The sequence below is a fragment of the Leptodactylus fuscus genome, chromosome 4, assembly GCF_031893055.1.
Source record: "Leptodactylus fuscus isolate aLepFus1 chromosome 4, aLepFus1.hap2, whole genome shotgun sequence".
NCBI lineage: Eukaryota > Metazoa > Chordata > Amphibia > Anura > Leptodactylidae > Leptodactylus > Leptodactylus fuscus.
The window spans coordinates 49,711,081-49,733,827 of NC_134268.1; the positions used below are offsets into that span (position 1 = coordinate 49,711,081).

At 44.4% G+C, this 22,747-nt stretch overlaps 1 pseudogene; it reads right to left on the minus strand.

Moving 5' to 3' along the window:
- Positions 1-6,426: 6,426 nt before the first annotated feature.
- LOC142201135 (U8 snoRNA-decapping enzyme-like) lies at positions 6,427-7,475 on the minus strand (annotated as a pseudogene).
- Between the last annotated feature and the right edge of the window lie 15,272 nt (positions 7,476-22,747).

A 22,747-nucleotide genomic window follows, 5' to 3' on the forward strand; every position in this document is an offset into this window, starting at 1 on the left:
GGGCTTCCCGCAAACCGCCGTACTATTACTGCGGATGAATGGTGCGCACACAGAAACTGTGTGCGCACCATGCACAGCGGGTGTCAGCCGTAATACACGGCTGACAATGCCCCGTAACACCCGCGGTCGGAACCGGGTCCGATCGCGGGTGTTAACCCCTGAGATGCCGGTGATCAACATGACCACTGGCACCTCCGAGGTTACAGTGTCATATGGAGGCGATCGGCACCCCCCGCGCCGGTTTCAGGGGGTGCTGGTGTTTGTAGGGGGCAGCCCGGGGTCTGATCAGTGACCCTGGGTCTGCCCCTTCACTTACCCCGTCCTCGCGCCTGGTCGATCCTGCCGTAAATGAAGCTGTCAGCCTGTGCATCCACACAGGCTGACAGCTTCCTATACAATGCAATACACGTGTAACACGTGTATTGCAGCGTATCTCTATTGAAGCAGTGATCAGCCGATCACTGCTTCAATCCCCCAAGGGGACAGAAAAAAAAAGTGAAAAAAAAGTCACAATAAAAAAGTTTAAATAAGTTTAAAATAAATTATAAATAAATAAAGCCCCAAAAATCCCTTTTTCCCCATATAAAATGTTTTATTATGTAAAATAAAGAAAAATAGAAAAAAACATTACATATTTGGTATCGCCGCGTCCGTAATAACCTGAACAATAAAATTAAAACATTATTTAACCCGAACGGCGAATGTCGTAAAAAAAAACCATAGAAAACCGCACAAAATAATGATTATTCACCACCTTTCCCTTACAAAATGTTCAATAAAAAGTAATCCAATGGTCAGATGAAAACCAAAATAGTACCAATAAAAAGCAGAGGTCTTCCCGCAAAAAATAAGCCCTCAACCAGCTCTGTCTAGTGAAAAATAAAAACGTTATGCCTTTCAGAAGATGGCGATGCAAAAACAATAGATTTTTTCCCTGAATTGAATTGTATTCTGCACAAATAGCAACTAATTAAAAAATCATATAAATGAGGTATCGCCGTAACCGTACCGACCCGCAGAATAAAGGTAACATGTTACTTATGCTGTACGCTGCACGGGAAAAAAAAAAATGCTAAAAAGCAATGCCAGAATTGATGTTTCCTTTTACATCCCACCCAGAAAGAGTTAATAAAATGTAGTCAATAAGTTACAGGCCCCAAAATGGTGGCATTGAAAAGTACATCTAATACTGCAAACACCAAGCCCTCATATGGCCACATTGCAAGAAAATAAAAATAAAAATCTACCTTGTACAATGTGAAGACAAAACCCCCAAAAGTCGCCAAATCATTAGGACATAAGTGGCTGCGACTAGAAGGAAATGTGTAAGCGGTGCGAGCGTTTTCAGGGGACACCCCATATTTAGAGCGAGAAGACACCAGCGCTGATCCCCCAGAATGCCCCTCTTCCCCGTCCGTGTCATAGGACCTAGTGGGAAAATAGAATGGGATTTGGTGTACCCAATTTACTCCGCACAGCTTACATATTCACTTCGGGGTTACTAATGCTCACTACATCACTTGATAAATTCTTTGAGGGGTGCGGTTTTCAAAATGGGGGCACTTTCTAGAGGTTTCCACTGTTTTGACTCCTCAAGGGCTTTGTAAATGCGACATGGTTCCTGGAACTGATCACAGCCAGATCTGCCCTCTAAAAGCTCTTTGGCGCGCCTTCCCTCCTGCGGCTCGCTGTGCGTCCATATATTAGTTTACACCCACAAGTGGGGTACTATGGTAGTCGGGAGAACTTGCCTAACAAATTGTGGGATGCGTTTTCTCCTTTAACCCCTTGTGAATGTGCAAATTCTAGGGCTAAACGAAAATATTAGTAAAATAAATTCAAATTTGAAAATTTCACCTCCATTTTGTATTAATTCCTGTTAAGCATTTATAGGGTTAAATTACTAGGTATATGTTGTTTTGGCTTATTTAAGGGGTGCAGTTTTGAAAATGGGGTGATTTATGGGGGGCTTTAATACAAGGGTCTTTCAAAACGCTTTCATAACTGGATTAGGCCCTTTAAAAAATGGGTTTTGGAAATTTCTTGAAAATTTTGAATATTGTTGTTTCACTTGTAAATCTTATAATGTCCGTAAAAATTAAAAGGGTGACTAAAGTTTGATGCCGACATAAAGCAGAGATCTGGGACTTGATATTTAGGATATAATTTTGGCGGTCTGACTATCTGTATGTAATGCACATCATTTCAAACTTTATAAAATGCATATTTTTCAAAATTTCCACCAAATTTCCAATTTTTTATAATTAAACACAAAACATATCAACCAAAATTTACCACTAACATGAAGTACAATGTGTTACGAAAAAACAATCTTAAAATCACTTTGGTAAGTTAAAGTGTTCCAAAGTTATTGCCACATAAAGTGACACATGTCAGTTTTGAAAAATCGAGCTTGGTCAGGAAGTCAAAAAGTGCCATCGGCGGGAAGGGGTTAACAGAAGAGGCCTCATGACATGGCTGACTGGAGAGAAGACACAGGGGATGATGGGGTTAACGCCAGTAGCCGTTAGGAGGAGGAGTGAAGGATGACGTCAGGGAAAGGAAAGGGGGGGAGGGAGGTATATAAAGTAAGGGCGGGAAGATTCCCGTCAGACAGTGTGAGATAGTGAGCAGTAAACAAGCCCCCACCCACCCTCCCTAGAATTTATTAAGTTATTATTGTCACGGTAGCTGTTGGCGGGGGGGTCCTCGAAGCTGGGTGGCTTATGGAGACTGGATAGAATGGGGGGGGCCCCGTGGGAGGGGCTGGACTCCCTAGAATATTGGTAAATAAAGGAAGGATTTGCTTTTTGGGTTGTGGATTGGAGGATGAGCACCAGAGAGCTTTAACAGCTCAGTGCCCTCGAGCCAGTTAAAACGGCTGGGGGTAATTACCGTATTTTACGGACTATAAGGCGCACTGGACTATAAGCCGCATTGCCCATGAGCGCCTTATAGTCCGTCTCGGTTCATATATAAGGCGCCCCAGACTATAAGCCGCAGTCCGGTGCGCATTATATCTTATTGAAAGCGGCGGCAGGCAGACTTTGCCAGCGGCCGCTTAACCCCCCGCGTGCCAGCCGCTTCTATTGGAAGCGCTCGGCAGGCGAGGAGGGGCTCTATCAGCAAAATCATGCTGATAGAGCCCAACCGTAAACGTTAGGTTAAACTACCCCCCCCCCCCCCCCCCCCGTTTTAAAATAAAAGCCTGAAACAGAATGTGAAACTTACCGAGCAGTGTAGGGTGGGCGGGCATTCAGGCCTCCTCTTCCTCCGATGTTCCGTCCTCCTCCGGCGCTCGCAAGCTGATAATGGCCAGGGCACATGCGCAGTAGAAGCATTATGATATTGCGCATGCGCCCCGGCCATTATCAGCGAGCGCCGGAGGAGAAGGACGGAACATCGGAGGCAGAGGAGGCCTGAATGCCCGCCCGCCCGCCCTGCACCGCTGGGTAAGTTTCACGTTCTGTTTCAGGCCGGCGTGACAGCAGGGCTGCCGGACACTTCCTATTCATTTCTATGGGAGCCGACATGCGAGTGCTCCCCATAGAAATGAATGGACTGCTTTTTTCCATTCATTTCTATAGGGAGCGCTCGCATGCCGGCTCCCATAGAAATGAATGGGAAGTGACTGTCCATTCATTTCTATGGGGAGCGCTCGCATGCCTGCTCCCATAGAAATGAATAGGAAGTGTCCGGCAGCCCTGCTGTAACGCCGGTGTGTACGGCTGTGATACACGCCGGCGTTCGGTAGTGTGAATGCACCCTTACGGTGCCTTTTATGTATGTATGGAAGCGGCACGCAGTCTTTGCCGCCGCTTCCATCCATATATAAGCCGCACCAGACTATAAGCCGCACTTACGATTTCTGAGGAAATCGTAGGTTTTTATGTGCGGCTTATAGTCCGGAAAATACGGTAGTAACGGTGCTAAGGAATACATTATGGGTCAATGTTATAGAAAATTGTTGGGGCTTCGAGGACCTCCTTCGTTGGTTGAGAAGGGATCTTTAAAAGTTGTTTGGGTTGAGGTTATATAGAGTTATTATTAGTAATATGTGGTAATGGATATGGTTATATATATTCATATATGGTTATGAAAATGGTTTGGAAATAAAAGGAATACATTTGTTCATACATTAAACACGGCTGCTGTGGCCGATTTAATCCGATCATGGTGTCTTGTCTTTATTTGAAGAGGTAAAAATTGAACGACTAGGCGTGCCTATGTCATGTGTGTGATGTGAGAATCCCTCATTGCCATCAGGGATAATGCAGATCACACTGAGGAGTCAGGGATAGCAGCAGAACCGTCACAGAAGGAGAGTAGGTCCACACACCTGTCCGCTTCACAGTGTTTAATGACGGAGGAGGAGGAGGATGAAGACGTGGCAGATTATATGATTGTGACACAGGAAGCTACCGGGGAAGTTCAATGCATCCCATTTTTGCAGCGTGGATGGGGCGAAAGGGAGGAGGAGGAGGAAGAGGAGGAAATGGAGAGTGACTTTTCTGGTGGGGGCAGGGAAGTCATGCCAAGTAGCACTCTGACACATATGGCTGACTTCATGTTGGGGTGCTTTTCAAGTGACAAGCGCATAGTCAAAATAATGGAGAGCAACCAATACTGGATATTTGCAATCCTTGACCCCCGGTATAAAAATAACATCTCATCTTTTATTCCGATAGAGGGGAGGGCCAATTTCATTAATGATTGCCACAAACAATTGGTGCAGAATATGATGGAGATGTTTCCATCAAGTGTCGGCGGCGGCAGAGAGGACAGTTCCTCCATGAGGCGAACAAGTGCCGTCTGGTCCACACCCACAAGGGGCACGCTGTCTAAGCTCTGAGACACGTTAATAGCACCCCCTCGCCAAACTCCCGCCACTGAGGGGCCTAGTGTCACCAGGTGGGAAAAGTATAGGCACATGTTGCGGGAATATCTGTCCGACCACAGCCCTGTCCTCTCCGATCCCTTTGCGCCCTACATGTATTGGGTGTCGAAGTTGGACCTGTGGCTTGAACTTGACCTATACACCTTGGAGGTGCTGTCCTGTCCTGCCGCCAATGTGCTGTCTGAAAGGGTCTTCAGCGAAGCCGGTGGTTTCATCACGGATAAGCACAGCCGGTTGTCAGCTGAGAGTGCCGACCAGCTGACTTTCACCAAAATGAACAGCCACTGGATAGACCCATCATTTTCGTGCCCACCAGTGTCAAGCACCCCAACATGAATTGTCATGTCTGCGCTCAACCTCTACAATTCCTCCTCATACTCCTCCACCATCTGCGTTGCACAATTCTCATCCTTCTAGGCTCAATCCACCCTGATTTTCCCAAACTCTGCTGGTTAGAGGCTGAATCCATCCTGATTTCCCCAAACTCTGCTGGTTAGAAGCTCAATCCACCCTGATTTCCCCAAATTCTGCTAGTTAGAGGCTCAATCCACCCTGATTACCCACAGCTCTGCTGGTTTGAGGCTCCACAACATAAAAGGGCCAAAGACTAAGCTGGTTTGAGACTCCACTACAAAAAAAAGGGCCAAAGACTAAGCCAGCCAAGGCTCAACTCAATTGAAGGTGCAACGTTTAGATGGGTTCTTTCCAAACCAAGGGTGATACCTTTCAGTAAGATCTGATGGATCCCTAAACTAAGTGGGATCCACTGAAATTGTCAGCCTATATACCCTATAAACGCTTAATCCAGGTTTCACCGGTGTGTACCCACCCAAAAATAAGTGGGATAAACATTTGGCAGGCTATTGGCAGGATTAATCCAGGTTTCACCGGTGTATAACCCACCCAAAACTAAGTGGGATACACATTATTTGGCAGGCTACATACGCTTAATCCAGGTTTCAACAGTGTGTACCCCCCACCAAAAAAAAAAAACTGATTTGGCTACACTGCAATTAGCAGCCTATATACGCTTACGTTCCTCGATGGTGTGGAGATTTTTCGAAGAACTAAGCTGCAATACCAGACACTGTCTCTGGATAAGAATGGCGCTGTTTCTTGGAGAAAGCCACTTTTATATTAACATCTTTTGAAATAAACCATTATTTGTAAGAATTTTTGGCCAACTCATAACTTTCTTTGGCTATTCAGCACACAATATTAAGTACAGAGACTACAAACTGAACATCCTAAGTAAGAAACCAGTGTCTGGCATTTGGTATTTTATACTATACATTCTTCGAGGACCTTACTCTAACAGACGGGTTAAAGGGGTTTTCCAGAATTAGAAAAATACAGTAAGTTGGCTTATCTCCAAAAACAGAGCCCTACATGTTGTTTCTGGCATTGCAGCCATATTCACTTTAATGGAATTAAGATACAACACAGTAAACAACGCAAAAACAGGGCTGAGAGAGAAGCCATGATTCTTTAATTCTGGACGACCACTTCAAATGAAAGATCAACTAAAACTAAAAAGAATTCTGACTGGCCCAAATGGAATCTTGAATCTGATCTTCCCGAAGTAGCCGCAAGGTGCGCAGCCCATTGAGAAGCTTGCTTTTTGAGTTTCCAATAAAGGTGCTAGGCAAAAAGGCTAGAAGACCTCCAAATCCATCCCGTAAAGTATACAGAGGAACACGGACTAATCCCATTACCTCCAGGCCATGATCTTTTGCACACACGCCTTCTTTCTCTGTGGCCTTCATTTCAGCCAGCTTCAGCTCCTTTATGTAGAAGTGTGTGACCAACTTCTGAGGATGCTCTCGGATCTGAGAGCTCCGATAATCTTCGTCGGTCACCTTCAGACTCTTGGAAATGGAACCCAGTTCCTCCAGCAATGTGTCCAGCCTCCTGGAACTCTGGCCTGGCTCCGGCCACCGCCTTGTCCCGGTTCTCACTTTTTGTCACCGGGGCCTCCGCTGGCACACACTGGCTCCCGGTTCCAGGGTGCACAGTCCACTGCCGGCGCCTGCTGCCCTCCAGCATGCCTGGGAGGGGTGAGCCCTGCCCGACTTTGCGCCCGCTGCCGACCCGGTCCCCAACGTGGAAGTACCGCCGCCTTCAGTCTCAGGGTAATCCTCAGCCTCAGAAACAGCCGGCTGATGGCAAGACTGAAAATGAAAATGAAAATACATGTCTGCTGGAGCCGGATTCAGCCCGACCATGGAGCACCACTGCAGCCGGGCATGCCTCCATGCAGGTCGATCGGGGACTGACCTTTAAGCCCACTGCCGGGCATCTCACCATGGAGGTCGGCCAGAAACCGACCCTTAAGCCCGTCGTCTCAAGTATCCACAAAACCACCCGGGAAACCGATGCGTCCATCGACACGCATAATAATCAATACAACATATCTGATAGGGACCCGGTCAAACAGCTTGGCATTGGAGGGGGCGTACAGCATGAGGTGACAGGCATGCCTAAATCACTCCAGTTTCAGGGCTTCCTCTCGGGTCACATTACGGGGTTGTGGCCAATCCTCTGCAGGACCCTGCAGCTGCCGCTTGGCCTAAGACATGATACAGGCTACATTCTGGGAGCAGGGACGCTACATTTCACTGACAGCACACTGGGTAAATGGGCCGTGTACCTCGTCTCCCCGCCTAACATTCCTGGCAGGGGCTCTGAAACTACACCCTCCTCCTTCTCCTCCTCCTCCGCCGCTGATAAATTGAAAATGTTGCAGCACTGGAGTGGGTAGACGTCAGCAGGCAGTGCTGAAGTTCATCAGCTTTGGGGACAGACAGCGCACTGCCTCCGAGGTGAGGGATGCTCACTAAGCTGGTGCAAGGCTCCACTCACACAAAGGTGCAAAACTCTGCTGGTGCAAGGCTCCACTCACAGAAAGGGCCTAAAACTCTGCTGGTGCAAGGCTCTACTCACTCCAAGGGCCAAAAACACTGCTGGTGAAAGGCACAACTAACCCCAAGGGTCAAAAACACTGCTGGTGCAAGGCTCTACTCACTCCAAGGGCCAAAAACACTGCTGGTGCAAGGCTCTACTCACACCAAGGGCCAAAAACACTGCTAGTGCAAGGCTCTACTCACTCCAAGGGCCAAAAACACTGCTGGTGAACGGCTCTACTCAATTAAAGGTGTAACATTTAGATGACTTCTTTCCAAACCGAGGGTGATTCCTTTCTGTAAGATCTGATGAATGTTTCCAGCCCTGATTAACCTGGTTGAACTTGTGGCCATATGGTCATGAGGCCAGCTCAGCATGAGTATCTTCTACGTTAGGTTGTCCTCCCCACACACACACACACTCACACACATACACACACACACACACACACAATGCGAGTACTGTTGGATTTCCCATTTCCTATTCCATCTGTGTTTGTCACAGGCAACGTGATTTAAAGGGGTGCTTGGTAATGTTTCTTTAGCTTAAAATTTGTATTTCTGTCCACACAATTGGGGAGGAAAGAATGTTTCCAACTATTTTTCCACTCTCTGAGAGGTTGTATTGAGTGTGTAAAGTGTGTAGTTGTTAGGCTGTGATAGTGGGGTAATACAGGGACTTTGGCATGTTAGATGCCCCCAGACATGCTTCCCCTACTGTCCCAGTTGCATTCCCGAGGTGTTGTCATCATTTGCTGAGGTGTCATAGTGAAGTTGGTGACCCTCCTGAGTAGAATGGTGGTTGCCCCCTTAATGAGTATTTTTCCCCATAGACTACAATGGGGTTAGAACATTTCACTGTTCGCTCATCTCTAGAAAGGAGTCCAAATTCATTAATAAAATATATTACAAAAAATTTTTAATGATACAAATGATGGCAACAAAATCTAAAAGTTTAGACATGCTTTAAAATAACCCATAGAGTGTAGTACTATATATCCATTTTGCATTGCTGTAGCATTCCTAGGTGCTGTCTTGAGAACAGACGTTTGTTCCTCCCCATGATACACAGTAGCTAGGTAATGGTGTAAGGGGATAACGTTGCTTCTTTGCTGACCTTTCATGCTAATTAAAACAAAGCATTCCAAAGGAACACATCCAGTTTTATTTGCTACTTTGTGATAATGTGTTCTCCAGAAGGTCTAGCACATAGTTAATAGTCACTGTCTGTCTGTCTGTCTCTATACATATTGGCAGTAGTTAAGCATGAGCATGGAAATTGCATAACACAAGTGTAACGCTACTATATCCCCGGCTGACATTTTATGTATACCTGCAACAACTAATGTGGAGCCTGCTATGTAACGCCTTTAAGAGATAGCAGAGATCTCTCCTAATAGTCTCTACATGGTATCCCTGCTAAATGATAGATGATGAGTCTTAAGCACACACATCATCTAAGGTTTCATTCAGACTTTGGAGCTCCCTTTGCAGTCGACAGTAGGGCACACTGTACAAAATCAATCCGAAACAACAATAAAAAGGGTATTTTGCATGGAAATCAGAAGGAGTTGGATGTCAGACTCAGCGGTGGGAACTTGTGTCCCAGTGATCCGTATGTCAGCATCATGTCACATGCACAAGGTGAGTCATTGCTGTAAATTCTAATAAAAAGCCATGTATTCACAATGTAACCCAGCAGTGATAACATTACTACTGATGAAAAATAAAGTGTGATATATTAGCTCACTACAGATGTGTTACTGGCATTCAAAGCCGAAATGGGACTTCTTGGTTCATTCCTCGCCAAAAAATACCTGGCCTAGACTCTTTGACATCCTTCCTCCTTTCCTAGTACATACTTGGGTAATTACAGGTACAAGAGGCCCACAGGAAGTCATTAATCTTTCATGAGACCATTCTACCATTTCTAAATTCAGAACAATAGCCTCTCAGAAAGGCCCCGCAAGCTCACATACTTGGGAGGAAGGAGCATTTTAAAGGCAGATAAATCTGATAAAAAGATGGAGCGAGAAGAAAACACTGAGTCTAATAACACGTACAATCCCGGATTTGTTAACCGTTAACAAGGTAAATAATTGGGATTTATTGCCTCCATTTTCCATACAGTTTGTTTCATAAATACAAGATACTAAAGATTGGGATTCAGGGCCTTATTTATTAGCGTTTTGCTGTAACCCAAAATGTATTCAAACCATTTATTGTAAGGTGTCGGCTTTTAGAACTAGGCAATATACATTATTACAATTATTTTCTATTGAGTAGATTTACATATGAATATAATAATAATAATAATAATAATTATTATTATTATTATTATTATTATTTTATTTTACATAATTGCATCCAATCCGTAATAAAAAAAAATTAATAATGAGGCTCACAGATAATGTGTTACTCCTCCTGTAAATTGTCGTAAGCTGACAACCGAACATTGCTATTACGCTGGACCCTAGTGTACAAGAAGGGAAGAGGTGAACTTCAGAGAGTGCAGAGAAGGGTGACAAAAACATTAAGAGGAATGGATAGATTGGAGGACACAGACAGATGAGTTTAGATGAATACATCAGTCCTTAAAATCCTATAACCCTACAATCCTCTAAAGCAGCGGTTTTCAACCTGTGAGTCGCGACCCCAGTGGCCAAACACAGGGGTCACCTAAAGCATACCTCCCAACCGTCCTGGTCGGTGGGAGGTATGTCCCGGTTTCAACTTATCGGCGCCCGGAGGACGCCGATGAGTTGAACACACAGGCGATTAAAGCAGGAGCTGTCACAGCTCCTGCTTTAATGCTGCGCTGCGGCTTCTACATGTCTAGCCACGATGTGATGACGTCACATCGCGGCTACAACTATATGAGTAAGCGAGACTGTGGAGAGAGCGGCAGGGGAGCATTGGAAGATGAGTATAAGGGCTCGTTCACACAGTGTAACGTGCCGCGTGATGTGGCACGTGTACGCCACGTGACCCTTTGCGTGCCGTACACGCTCCCATTCATTTCAATGGGAGCGGGGATCGTATGCGCCGCACTAGTTTGCGGCTGTGAATAAATGCACGGCCGCAAACTAGCGCGGCGCATACGATCCCCGCTCCCATTGAAATGAATGGGAGCGTGTACGGCACGCAAAGGGTCACGCGGCGTACACGTGCCACATCACGCGGCACGTTACACCGTGTGAACGAGCCCTAAGAGTTTTTATTTGTTTTAAACATTAAGGTGGAACATAATGAAGGGGCAGGTGAAGGGGGGCAGCATGACACTGGGGCAGATGAAGGGAGGGGAACGACATGACACTGGGGGCAGAGATGGAGGGACATGAAACTTTGGGCAGATGAAGGGGGGACGGCATGACACTGGGGGCAGAGATGGAGGGACATAAAACTCTGGGCAGATGAAGGGGGGGGACGGCATGACACTGGGGGCAGAGATGGAGGGACATAAAACTTTGGGCAGATGAAGGGGATGGCATGACACTGGGGCAGAAATGGAGGGACATGAAGCTCTGGGCAGAGATGGGAGAACATGAAACTGGGGAACAGATGGGGACATGAAACTTGGGGAAGAGATGGGGGGATATGAAACTGTGGGTAGATGAAGGGGGGCACGGCATGACACTGGGGGCAGAGATGGAGGGGGGACATGAATCTGGGGGCAGATGAAGGGTTTATATGAAACTGGAGCAGAGATGGCGAGGGGACATATAATGTACGGGTGACTGTAGGAGGATTATACTGTGTGGGAGCATAAAAGTTGGGAGGTATGCCTAAAGCCATCAGAAAATACATATTTCTAATGGCTTTAGCCACTCTTTAGCTGCGCTACTGTCTGCAGCAACACTATTCAGCTGGAACGCACGCCGTTATGGACGCACATTCCAAACTGAATTGGGTCACCACAACATGAGGAACTGTATTGCAGAGTCACGGCATTAGAAAGGTTGAAAACCACTGCTCTAAAGTGTTGATCCAGAGGAAGGCAAAAAAAAAAAGAAACAGGAGGCTTATGCCAATTGCCAAATTCCTTCCCAACCCCAATCTGGCAATCAGTAAAAAATCCTGGATCAATGTGACCTCAAAATCTAGAACCCATAGCCTGTAATATTGCTCTCTTCAAGAAAGGCATCCAGGCCCTCTTTGACCTTGTTTAATGAATCCACCATCACCAATTCCTAGCGGAGCAGGAATGACTTGTAAATCTCCGTACGCCTATGTAGGCACACACTCTCCCTAATGTGTACGATTATCCCCTGACCATGGTCTATAGTCTCTCACTCTGCCAAATTAGTATCCCTGCGCTATGCTGAGGAGGTCCAAAAGACCGAAACAGCGCTGTCCATAGCTGGGAATCTGTTCCTTTTGGAATAGAAATATTAATTTGGCAATAAACCCCACATCATTTCAGTAGGCTTATTAACTGAGTCATGCATTATGTTAAAGGGGCTGTCTCTAGAGGTCAGCATACAGAGGCACTGTTCTCCTAATTACATCCTGGAGAATAGATTTGCATATTTTTTACCCACTTCCTGGGGCAGAGGCTTCCATAGCCTCGCTATTCTTACTGTGAAGAATCCCCTTCTATGTTTCTTGTGAAACTTTCTCTCCTCCAGACGTAGAGGACATCCCCTTGTCACTGTCACTGGCCTAGGAGTAAAAAGATCCTTAGAAAGTTCTTTGTGCTGTCCCTTCATGTATTTGTACAAACTTGAAGTTACTCAGTTCAGATCTAATGACAATGTATTTGAAGTGACAGTACAAAGACCTTTTTAATGGTCTTTTTACTACTAGATATGATAGCCACAAGTGGGCATCCTCAATGCCTAGAGGAAAGAACATTTCACCAACATCATAGACAGGAATGCTTTACTGTAAGAGCAGGGAGGTTATGGAACTCACTGCCATAAGATGTTGATGTGTTTGGAGGGGCCTGAACACCTTTCTAGAAAGGAAAGTTATGGGTATTACACTTTTGGTGAAGACAAGTTGATCTAGGGTATTATATTAATTGCCACATTTGGAGGATTTTATTTCCTCACATGGGGCAATCGGCATCCGCCTAAATTCAGGTAGAATCGGACTCGCTACGAATTGGTTCACTTGTCTCTATATGGGACTCTGTGACTAATTCTGGGTAAAGGTGATGGGGTTATTCAGTTTAGAAAAAAGACAGCAATGGGGAAATATAATCACAATGTACAAATACAAGCACAAAGGGACAGTAGAAAGACTAATCTAATGAATGTTTTACTCCTAGGTCAGTGACAGTGACAAGGGGAAGCCTAGAAGAGAGAACGTTTCACCAGCACCATACACAGGGATCCTTTACTGTAAGCATAGCAGTGAGACTATGAAACTCATTGTCACAGGATGTTGTGATGGTGGATTCATTGTGCTAGTTTATCGGCCTGGACGTCTTTCTTGAATGGAAAAATATAACATGTTATGGTTTTAGATTTTTAGTAAAGACAAGTTGATCCAGAGTTTTATTCTGACTGCTGGATTTTGAGTTAGAAACAATTTTTTTTCCCCAGACATGGGGCAGTTGGCATCAGCCTCATAGAGTTTTTTGCCTTTGTCTGGATTGACACTGTAGGGTTATAGGTTGGACTTGATGGACATGAGTCTTTATCCATTGTTAGACTATACATAGAGTGGAGGATCGGGGAATAGTTGCACCCAGATGTCAAAGTATAAATACATGCTCTACACATGGAGTTCATGCCATATTAATTCATGTCTCTTTTATAATTTACCTCTTCATTATTGCAAATAATATTATTCTAATGGGTTTCTCTGCAGATTTCAGAGAAGACCACTGAGTCTACCAAGAAGTAGACTAATAAGATAACGTACAAAGACTTACAGACCACAACCACCCAATGCCTCTAGTCCAGCATTGAAATTGAAGAATGTTCTTACAATGCTTAGGCAGCCGTACAATAAAAATACTTAAAGATTTGACTATGGGCTGTTCTTTAGAAGTAGATCTTCCAGTGTCATTGCTCCGTGGCTCAGACTAGAGGCACCATCTCAGGACCTAAGTCAGACAGACCGCACAGTGATGAATGCAACTATGGATCAAAAGGTAGACACTAACTAGCAAGCCAACTGCTTTGTTCTTAGTAGACTCCCTTGAGGCTTCTTTCCTGGTCTTACCATGGTTTGTCAACTTGAGAGGCTACAAGAGATAAAAGGGAGATGTATAATTCCTACAGCTAATACAAAGATAAGACTTAAGTTATGACACTTCAGGGCCTTAAACAGGGACAAGGATCGGCCATTCCACATCATCACCCCATTTAAGCACTCTCAGCTATGAACCAGCATATCACCAGTGTGAACAACTTATGTAATGCCAATAGATGTAAGATTGCTGCATGTAAATGGAAGTTCTGATAACTTGCTTTATTGTCAATCATAGGGTGTTATGGGCAGGAATGCCCATGTAAAAGGGCCCTGCAGTGTACTAAGTATGAAGACACCTCGATATTCTCCTACAAACATCTACAGGTATACACTGATTGATGCAGCAATTTATTGTTATGGGATTTACCCTAGAAATTGTGACATGTATGGATATCTTAACGGTGCATTCACCTGTTGTTACCGCCAGCACCACACCTCTAAAGAGGCGAGGTGACCGCCTTGGGCGGCGCTCCGGGAGGGGGGGAGGGCGGCAGCACGGGCGATTTTTTATTTTTTTTTTTAACTCTTTTTTCTCTATACTAACTCAGGAGAGCTGCCGCTCTATTGCACTGGTCTAGACATCTGTGTCTCAGCGCAGGTGGCATCATCGCGCTGCCTACACTGAGACGCAAACATCTTACTGCCAGGAGAAGAGAAGGCGGCTGCAGCGGGAGCAGCGCGAGGTCAGTAAGTAAAATAACTTTTTTTTTGTTTTATAATAGGCCGCTACCTGCCTATTTCACTGCCACCTCCGCTTCCTCTTGTACTATAGGCCGCGGCGGGCGGTAGTGAATAGGCCCGGACCCAGGCCATGATCCACTACCGCTATTATTATACTCTGGGGTCTTTTCAGACCTCGAGTATAATAATTGGAGCCCCAGGGGACGTGAGGGAACATAATAAACAGTGTTACTTACCTCTCCGGGATCCGATGTTAATCCTAGCAGGCTTCAGGCCTATATGGTAATATCCCAGAAGTCACGTGGTCTGAGATATTACCATTTAGGCCCAAAGCCTGTGCTAGCAGTACCATATAGGCCCGAAGCCTGTGCTAGTAGTAATAGCCTGTTACTGCTAACACAGGCTTTGGGCCTGTATGGCAACAGGCTGTTACTGCTACCACAGGCTTTTGGCCTGTATGTTGCTGCTAGCACAGGCTTTGGACCTAAATGGTATATCCCAGACCATGTGACGTCTGACACATTACCATACAGGCCCGAAGCCTGGTAGGATTAACATCGGATCCCAGAGAGGTGAGTAACAGTGTTTATTATGTTCTCTCACCTCCCCTGGGGCTCTTGAGTATAATAATAGTTCATGGTTGTGCAACTGTGGGGCATAATAGAGCTTGAAGGGTCCACTGTGGGCCCATCTGTATTATGCCCCACAGCGGCCCCCCTGCAACCAGTCTATTGTGCCACTGTGGGGCATAATATAAGCTGCAGGGGCCGCTTTGGGATATAGGGGCAATGTACATATAGCTATAACATATAAGGTTGGGGGTGAACTGGCAAACCCTATGTCATGTGTGGTATGGTGCTTAGCCAGTCTTGTTTTAGGATCCTCTATAAAAGTGGTAACATGTATGGTTGTCTCATAGGGAGTCTCTCACCAGAACTTAGCATATAAGCCTAGCCCCACAGATAGATAGGTTAGGGTCACCAGAGTCAGTGCCTACACTACCAATATATTGCTGTCAACTCAATCCCGCACTAACCTATCTATCTGTGCAGTGGCGTAACTAGGAATGGCGGGGCGAACTTTTGACATGTCCCCCCCCCCCATTTCTGCGTGTTCTATAATCCCCCATAGTGGCCCCTGCACACAGTATTATGTCCCTTAGTGGCCCCTACACACAGTATTATCCTCAATAGTGGCCCCTCCATACAGTAGTATGTCCCTTAGTGGCCCCTGCACACAGTACTATGTCCCACTGTGGACACCCATAAACAAATATTATACTCTGGGGTCTTTTCAGACCCCAGAGTATAATAATCGGAGACCCAGGGGAATAAAAGCATAAAAAAACTACTGTTACTTACCTGTCCCCTGTAGTGTTGTAGTGAGGATGCAGGTCTTCTGGAATAAGTCCACTATGAGATGGTTACTCTTGTAGATCAGAACACTTTATTCCATGCTCCATCATGGCTCCCTGTCTAACAACTCCTCCCCCTAAGCTCAGCTCCTCCTCCATTACTACCTCACTGTTGCTAGGCAGACAAAGCAGAATAAGTAAGCAGAACAGAACATATAGAACATACTTATAACAACATCACATCCCCCGGCTCCTATGCTGTCTTCTCTGCTGCCTTCTGCTCTGCTGTCCTTGTTCAATGACGTCGGACGTCACATGACACGGGATGCAGGCCGGGAAGGAGGCCTGGCAGGATCGTGGAGAGGTAAGTAACATGTTTTTTTATGTTTCTTACCTCTCCTGGTCCGCCAATCATTATATTCGGGGGTACAAAAAGACCCCCGAGTATAATGATAGCAGCGGTAGCGGCTGTCACCTGGCCCCTAATGTCCCGGGCCCTGTGGCAGGTGCCTCCGCTGCTATGGCGGTAGTTACGCCACTGTACCTGTGGGATTAGATTGATATGCTAGGTTCTGGTGACAGACTCCCTTTATGAGTGTATACACCTGCTGTTACTTCCAACCTACAAATGGGTTGATACGTGGAAGGCAGTGTAAGCGGCTGCCTAGGGCACGTGTTTTGCCTACATTAATGGTGTTCATATGGTGTGTATGTATAAGAAGCTATTAAGCTAGAAACTGTAAAGAGGCAGCAGTAAGATGAGATTCTGCATGTTCTTGATTTAGGGAAGAGCTTTTCTTGGCACTGGTCTACTATATCTAAAACCAGTGGAGGACTTGGATATGTTCTGTATACATGTAATAAAGATACATTACATATGAATAAGACAGATTTATCTAAGTGCCCCTCGAAGCTGTATCAGCATCTATGAACTGCCAAGGGAATTATAGTGTAGAAGGGCAGCACAGGGCTACGGGGAGGCAGGCGAGGTTATCTCTGTATGGACATCTCTATTTAAGTGTTAGTCTTTCCAACCCGAAATTTAGAAAACATAAGTAAGTGTCTGATATAACTTAAGCCGCAGGAGCCCGACCATGCGCTATATCTAGCACATTTGGATTTTCTTATTTTATTTTACTCAAATACTTCATAAGGATCTACTAATAAACAGGTATTAACGTACACTTCTTCCTCAGTGTGTCTCAGACAAACAGATTATTCATGTTCTTGAAACAGATTTGGCCTGGTCATCAGATGTGCCAATGTGCAAACCACAAAGCAAACAAGAACAGCCCGCAGCCCGAGTAAGCATATTTATCTTCTGTACAGGATGGAAGGCTATTACAATGCAGAATATAGCACATAACATATATACGCCATTTGTACTGCAAGCAACAGCAAAAAATGAGCACCTATTTCTCCACTATTTATTTTACAGAACCAGCATGAAAATTCCTTGGAGTGTTTTTGTACAGTTTACTGAGACCTCAGAAGACGTCTATGGTCATCAAAAGTCTTGTTATTTCAATGCAGTATTGAAATCGGGATGAAATGATAAATCAATGGAAATATTATGTTTATCAATGTGAAATATTCATCATCTTTTAGGATTAGCCAGACAAGATTTGACACAAAATGGAATAAATAAAATACTGCCATTTAGCTAACAGGAATTGCCCCTTTTCACAAACATAGGCACAGCTTCACTATTGTGGCTATGACCAGACACTGGAGTAAACGTGGCAAATCTTTGACATAATGTGGTGCGTCTTGGCACATCTCGTTTGGGCTAAAAAAAATTGACATACTAGATATGTGGGTGTTGGTCATAATGTGCCAAAATATCAAAATATATTGACAAATCTGATGCATTTTCAGACTACTTGTCTAAATTTACACTTTATAGGACTGAGGCCCAACGTTGCGAAAACGCAGCTTTTTTTTTCTTGCAAATTTTGCTGACGTTTTTGGAACTAAAACCAAGAGTGGCTACAAAAGGAATGAGAAATACATAGGAAGTTCTTATACTTCAACCTAAGTATTACTATATCATTGTAGCTGCTTTTCCAGAGATCAGATGAGCAAGACATGGAGGAGAAAAGGGCGATCAAATACCAACCTCTCAGGAGGGGTCAGTGCTCGAAATTCCACTCTATGAATCTGGAATAAATGTAGAGCTATTCCTGTTTTTGTGGACAAACCATGCCTGTGTTGAATAGGTGGCCATTCACCTGAATACCTGTCATTCCTTTGGTTGGAAATTTCTGCCTGTTCTTTGCGTCTTCCAGCCAAAACTTCTTTTTTCTTCCACAACTTTCCTCTTCTCCCATACATATCCTTGATCTGGTCTTCCTCTGATTCCGCTTATGAATTTATTAAATCCTCTCTCCCAATTTCTGACCAAAACTCTTTGTCTCTTATACATATAGGAATCTACGCACCATTAGCACCCGGCACCTCTCAGGCACTCTACAGTCTTCACTGTCCTGCTTCTCTTGACACTCCTGCCTCAACCTATAAAAGTGCACTGGATGGGACAGCTTCTTTCTCTACCGGAACCTTCTGACACAGACAGCGGCACCCTGGTACACACCACGGACACGTTTTCTTCAGCATCGCTCTAAGTGTGCTGCATGTCTGCTGAGAAAACCCTATACACTCATAGACTTCCTCCACATCAAGTTTATGGTCACAACCTATAGCTCTGCCCTTCACCTTGCCAAGCAAGTTTATTTTACCATTCACATCTCTTCTCTCTCCAATAACCCTAAATTACTCTTTGATCGTTACCATTCCATACTTACTTCCAAGATGTAAGTAGCCAGATTTGGCTTTCAGTACCATCTTTGTGCTGATGACGTCGAACTACAGTATATACTTCCTATTGTGACATCACCCCTGCATTACTACAAAACACCAATAACTGTCTCGCTATTGTCGCTAATATTATGTCTTCCCTTTCTCTGAAAATTAATCTCTCAAAGACTGAACTACTTCTGTTTTCACCAGCAACTAACTGACCTAACCTTGATATTGCCATTTCAGCCTCCAGTCTTACCAGAACACTGAAGCAGCACACCAGTTGCCTCGGGGATACAGTCCTATGAAAAAGTTTGGGCACCCCTATTAATATTAATCATTTTTAGTTCTAAATATTTTGGTATTTGCAACAGCCATTTCAGTTTGATATATCTAATAACTGATGGACACAGTAATATTTCAGGATTGAAATGAGGTTTATTGTACTAACAGAAAATGTGCAATATGCATTAAACCAAAATTTGACCGGTGCAAAAGTATGGGCACCTCAACAGAAAAGTGACATTAATATTTAGTAGATCCTCCTTTTGCAAAGATAACAGCCTCTAGTCGCTTCCTGTAGCTTTTAATCAGTTCCTGGATCCTGGATAAAGGTATTTTGGACAAACAATTCAAGTTCAGTTAAGTTAGATGGTCGCCGAGCATGGACAGCCCGCTTCAAATCATCCCACAGATGTTCAATGATATTCAGGTCTGGGGACTGGGATGGCCATTCCAGAACATTGTAATTGTTCCTCTGCATGAATGCCTGAGGATTTGGAGCGGTGTTTTGGATCATTGTCTTGCTGAAATATCCATCCCCGGCGTAACTTCAACTTCGTCACTGATTCTTGAACATTATTCTCAAGAATCTGCTGATACTGAGTGGAATCCATGCGACCCTCAACTTTAACAAGATTCCCGATGCCGGCATTGGCCACACAGCCCCAAAGCATGATGGAACCTCCACCAAATTTTACAGTGGGTAGCATGTGTTTTTCTTGGAATGCTGTTTCTTTTTGGACGCCATGCATAACGCCTTTTTTTATAACCAAACAACTCAATTTTTGTTTCCAAAATGAAGCTGCCTTGTCCAAATGTGCGTTTTCATACCTCAGGCAACTCTATTTGTGGCGTACGTGCAGAAACGGCTTCTTTCTCATCACTCTCCCATACAGCTTCTCCTTGTGCAAAGTGCGCTGTATTGTTACCGATGCACAGTGACACCATCTGCAGCAAGATGATGCTGCAGCTCTTTGTAGGTGGTCTGTGGATTGTCCTTGACTGTTCTCACCATTCTTCTTCTCTGCCTTTCTGATATTTTTCTTGGCCTGCCACTTCTGGGCTTAACAAGAACTGTCCCTGTGGTCTTCCATTTCCTTACTATGTTCCTCACAGTGGAAACTGACAGGTTAAATCTCTGAGACAACGTTTTGTATCCTTCCCCTGAACAACTATGTTGAACAATCTTTGTTTTCAGATCATTTGAGAGCGGGCTGTCCATGTTCGGCGACCATCAAACTTAACTGAACTTGAATTGTTTTGTAGAAAGAAATGGTCCAAAATACCTTCATCCAGGATCCAGGAACTGATTAAAAGCTACAGGAAGCGACTAGAGGCTGTTATCTTTGCAAAAGGAGGATGTACTAAATATTAATGTCACTTTTCTGTTGAGGTGCCCATATTTTTGCACCGGTCAAATTTTGGTTTAATGCATATTGCGCATTTTCTGTTAGTACAATAAACCTCATTTCAATCCTGAAATATTACTGTGTCCATCAGTTATTAGATATATCAAACTGAAATGGCTGTTGCAAACACCAAAATATTTAGAACTAAAAATGATTAAGATTAATAGGGGTGCCCAAACTTTTTCATAGGACTGTATGTTTGACTTCGATCTTTCCTTTAACCCCTCCATATTCAATCACTTGCACGCTCATGTCACCTGCACCTCAAAAAATCTTCTGTAGAATCTGTTCATTTCTTACCATGAAAACTAAAAAAAAACCTTATTGTTGCTCTGATTCAATCTCGCCTTGACTATTGTAACACCCTTCTAATCTGTCTTCCCCTTACTAAACTCTCCCCTTTATCAGTCTAGGTGCTACAGCGATGTCTCCAGTTTGTGTCACTATATTGGCTGCCTATTCACTATAGATTACAATATAAACTTGAGAACCTCCCACTGCCATCTCTAAGATTTCTTTTTTTTTTGTAGATTGTGAGCCCCACATAGAGCTCACAATGTACTTTTTTTTCCCTATCAGTATGTCTTTGGAATATGGTATAGAAATCCATGCAAACACAGGGAGAACATACAAACTCCTTGCAGATGGTTTTTTGCCCTTGGCGGGATTTGAACACCAGGGCTCCAGCTCTGCAAGGCTGCGGTGCTAACCACTGAGCCACCGTGTGGCCCCACTGTCTCTAAGATTTCTCCCGAGTTGCACCACTTCTCTAGAATGCTCTACCCCGGACATTCAGATTAACTCACAACTTCAAAAGCTTCAAGCACATTCTAAAGACATATCTCTTCAGACTGACCTATCACAATTCTTATTCTAAATACTTCTAAAGATACATTCTCTAAAAGGAACCCTCCTTTGTTCACACCACACCCAACATTATCCCATGGGATATGATAGGACATGATGTCTTTATTAGACTGTAACCCTGTATGTCCAGGCACTTTGGATCTGCTCATAAAAGGACATGGCTGGTGACGGCTCACACAACTTTATTTATTTGTATAATTATAGTAAACTTTGACATAAAAAATGGTTGGTCCACTGTATAAGCAATACTACCTCCTGTGCCACCCCTGCTACCTCTTGTTTCAACCCCTCTATGCAGAAGTGTAACTAGAAGATACCAGGCCCCTAAGCAAACTTTTGACTTGGGACCCCCACCCCCACAAGACAAAGCACCCTGCCCCCCCCTCCCCACAGAATAACACCAACCCATTTACACACAGTACAATGTCCCACAGTGACTTCTATATACAGTATAATTTCTATAGCGGCCTCCATACAATATAATATCCCATAGTGGTCCATTCACACAGTATAATATTCTATAGTGGCCCATTCGCACAGTATAATAGCCCATAATGGCCCATTCACACAGTAAAATGTCCCATAGTGGCCACTACATTGTTTGTTGCAAATATTGCACAAACTTCTGATTTGGAAGAACCTGAAATTTTTAGGGTTCACCACCTACAAACTATTATTATACTCGGGGGTATCTTCAGACCTTCATAATCTGAAGCCCAGAGAACATAATTAAACATAAAAAACAATGTAACTCACCTCTCCTGGGCTCCGGTGTTGGTCTTCTGGTCTCTGAGCCCGCTGAGGCTTATAATTAGGTCATAAGACACAGTGGTGTGACCCATATGACCAATGAGGTCCAATTACAGGCCTGAGCAGTCTGTGACATCATTGAAGACATCCAAAAAAAAGGGCCGGAGCCAAGGGAAGGTGAGTAACACTATTTTTTATGTTTGATCACCTTCCTGGGTTTCTGATCATTATACTCCGGGGTCTGAATAAAGTGGCCCTGGAGAGCTGAAAGGGAAGATTGTGGCCCCCGCAGCAGCCACTATGGTGGTAGTTCCATCACTGCCTCTACTTCATAGATTGTAAGCTTTTTCGAGCAGGTCCCTGACTCCTATAGTGTAAACTAAATTTTTAATCTGTAATGTCTCGTTTTGTCTCATTTTGCATGACAGTGTCCCACTACTCTATATACAAAAAAACAATGTTCGACACTATTGGTGGTGAGTGCATCAGCATCAGATATGGTGGGGTGAAAGAACAGTAGCCTGACAGGAGGACATACATTACTCACTGTTAGAAGTTATCCTTAAGATACAATTAGGAGTGTCTGAGATATTCTTGTCTG